Here is a 3,978-nt window from a genome sequence, read left to right as displayed (position 1 = left end):
ATTATAGTTTAGAATAATATGAAGAGACTAGTATAGAATTTGAATAGTTGAGAAGAAGTACAAATAAGTAGCTATTGTAACGCAAATTGTGATTTGTGCGTCTTCATGTTTTGCATATCTATATGTGTTGCTTTTAGTTTTGTTGCAGGTTGAGACTTTCTTTTCATCAACTAATCAGATTCATCAACTAATCACTAATCAACCAACCAAATACCTACCAGAATATCTGCTATCAAAGATTTGTGTTGGTGCTGGGTAAGTATAAGTGTCACATTTCTTGCCTAAATAATTGTTAGTGTGACAATTTCACTTGCTAGTCATTTATTGTTGCTGCCTCGTTGCGTAAATCTAAAATTGGTATGTACCTCCCACATATTTTTTATTTGTACATATTTTGATCTCTTGCATTATAATTAGGTATCTTTTTCATTGCATTATATTTTTTGTGCTCCTAATTATTATATTGGATATAGTTATAATAATATGAAAATATGCATATTTGAATTAGTTACTTGGTGCATTGAATATTATTTGAAAGGAAATATGTATGACTTATAAGTTATACTTTAATAATACAAGGTTGGAAAGAAATAAATTTTTTTCCTCTCTTTTGAAGGTTAAATTGATATATTACACCCTAAATTTAAAGTTACCATTAATAAGTTATCAATTTTCTTTGCATGAATATGCTCAAATGGTATTAAAAAAAATTTTACATTTTATTATATTACTAGTTTTAAAAATTAGCTTACACATGTTAAAGTTTTCTGTTTACATATTTTATTATTTGTTTGCTGCTATGATAGCATTATTACTATAAATAATATTTTTAAACTAGTATTACAATTTAGAATAATATTAAGAGTTCATTAATTTCAATAATTGAAAGAGCACAAATTGTTCTTCATGTTTTGTATATCCAGTTGCAATGCTTATAGTTTTGTTCCAGGTTGTTTTGGTCATCAGTTAATGTGATACATCTTTAAATGTAGAAAAAGGGCTCTTTCATCCACTGAATTTTCAATACTCTGACCTGAGAATACTCAGGATAGCCAGGTCAGTGCTTGTTGAAAATTCAGTTTTGATTCTTCAAGAAATTCTGGGTTCTCCAAATCAACAATATGAAGGAAGTGGAAATATTGAATTTGTATTATACAGTTTAATTTGTTTTAAAGATATATTTAATAATACTTGGGTTATTTGCAGAGTTAATATATTATATAGTAGTATTTTTTATATTAACCCTATATTAATTTGATTTAGTTAAGAAAATTGATTCAGAGTTATCTTTATAGAAATAATACTTTAAATTTTTTGCCACAGATTATTACAACTTTCAGGAATCTTTTCACGAGTGGAATTTTCGAACTTAAGTAGCTTACTGTCATCGTTATCTTCTAATTAGAGGAATCTGCTTGCTTTATTATTTATCAAATTTATGCCAGGCTGTAATTAAAGTGTTGAAAACTTAACAATTACCATGATTTTTCATGAACATTACCAATTAACTGATATTGTATCAATATTTTTATATGAAATACAAATGCTTACTAACAATTTATCACAAATTATTTTATACATAATTTACATTTAATTTCAGGGATGAAAGACTTCCGCGAAAAGCGGAAATCCGCTTTTTTCTCCCAATTTTTAAAATTTCCGACCATGTTCCAAAAACTAACATTTTTGGGGAGTCCAATTAGAGAACCCAAGCCTCCCGAACGATAGTCGGATTACCGCAACTTCCGCTATAGAGTGGAAAAGAGTTTAAGCATTTCGTTTCCGACCGCCGATATTTGATTTCTCTTGTTTGGCTGATTTTTGAAATTTTAAATATTAGGAACTGCGCCGGAATCTGTTAAAATCGCGATTTTTAATCGGACGATTTTAATATCAATCATCGATTTTCGTATTTAGCTGATTTAAAAGTAATGTGCTGCGATTTGAAAGCGCTCGAGTAGGAGCAGTAAATTTTGTTCCTCTTTTAAATCCCGAGTAGGGGGATCATCGAACTGTTCACCGAATCACCGAAATTCTACGCTCGTGGAGGAGCGGCTTATCAAATTAACATTCACTCGTAATTCATTCCTAAGTAAAATTCCGTCTTGAATCTGCCGAGTAGGGCAGTTGGAACCCACGAATTTTCCGGAGCAGTAGTGATCAGGCGAGGGGAAGTGCAGCAAAAAATCAGCAACTTTAGAAAAGCAGCAGCAGAGACCTCTGAACACTCCTAAATAAGCAATAACTGAATCTGTTGAGAAGGGCAGAATCGATCCAGAGACTTTCCGAAACCATTAGAATATCCTGTGAAAATCAGCAGGGCAGTCAACTTTTCCGGGGAGTGCAATCGTGAAATCCTTAGATACGAAAAGCGATGTGAAGTCTGAATCATCTGATTTGAGTCAACGAAACATTGGATTACCATTGGACACTGAAGGTCTCTTCAATCAAGGTAGGAAATTTTCAATTTCAAAAATGTATAAAAATTCAAAGAAGGAAGACCTAGTAAAAGTATTAGAGGAAATAAGAGGCATCGCAGACAGCAGCGATAATATCGTTAAATTAAAAGAAAAAATTGAATGTTCCGAAATATTTAAGAATGATTCTGAATTTGTCAAAAATTTGATAACTAACGCCATAGAAGAAAGAGTACAAACAGAGGATAGGGAACTTAAACAAAAAAAAATTCAAATTGAGTTTGAAAAACTAAAATTAGAAAGACTCGAAAAAGAAATGCTTTTATTAGAGGCGAAAAACAAAGCATTTGAAATCGACCCTCCCAAAACAATAAATGGTACAACTGAAACAAACATTGAGAATCTAATTCATAGCATTAAAACTCTATCTCATCCAGTTCCATCGAAACCTGAAAATTTTAATCAATTTTTTTCATCGTTGGAAAGAGCTTTTAGTACGAAAAACATAAATGAGGGGCTTAAAGCCGAAATCTTAATCAATATGCTAGGTGAAAAGGCAAACAACGTCTTGTTATACATTGAAGATGAGAATTTAAAAAACTATGAAAAATTAAAAGATTTATTACTGCGCGATTTTCAACAAACTCCCCAAGAATGTTTGAATAACTTTAAAAATGCCTCAAAATTTAAAGAAGAAACATATATTCAATTTGCTGCTCTCTTAAATTCGCATTTCGAGTACTATTGACTACTACATTTAAATCATTATGCAACTTAATCATATCCGATAAAATAATTGAGACATTAAATAAAGAGATGGCGAGTCATATTTTACGCCGTCAGGGAGAAAATTGGTTTAATCCTGTCGAGTTAGCACGAGAATTAGACATTTACATTACGTCGAAAAATATGCCACACAGAGAAGCCCATAAATATAGGGAGAACACTTTTTTTCGCAGCGAGAACAGATATTTCAGAAAAAAACAGCCGGATCGTTTTTCTCAAACGATAAATAAACAAAGTAGAGCGGAGAAACAAAGCTATATTTGCGGGGATATCAATCATTTTGCGCGTGAATGCAAAATAAGATTGAGAAAAACATATGATCCCAGAAACGATAAATCAGAAAGAAAAAATACCCCTCCCAGTGATAACTTAAGTAAACAAAGCTCTGGTGAAGATAATTTTAAGCACGAGTTGAAGTATGCTCAGATTTATTTGAATAAGAATATCCCAGTGTATGCCATAATTGATTCTGGAGCTCAATTATCGGTGATTAATTCAAATAAAATAAAAATAAACGATTCTCTCCAATCTAACATAATACTAACCTAGTGTTTCGGGGATAGAAAAGAAGCGAAACTTGCAGAGATCCATATGTCTTTAAATCCCGATGAGTCAGGCTTGAAGGTCAGCGCCGCGATTTCAGAACATTTAACCTGTGATGCAATAATAACGCCCACTATCTACGATCAATTAATGAAACTAGGTCAGCTTTCTTCAAGTGTAAATACTCAAACCGAAACTTTTAAGAGTGAGGATTTTTATGAATGTTCTTGTT

Source organism: Parasteatoda tepidariorum, chromosome 4 (assembly GCF_982258835.1).
Source record: "Parasteatoda tepidariorum strain Cologne lab strain chromosome 4, Ptep-v5.0, whole genome shotgun sequence".
Lineage (NCBI taxonomy): Eukaryota > Metazoa > Arthropoda > Arachnida > Araneae > Theridiidae > Parasteatoda > Parasteatoda tepidariorum.
Note: the sequence above shows the minus strand (reverse complement) of the source record.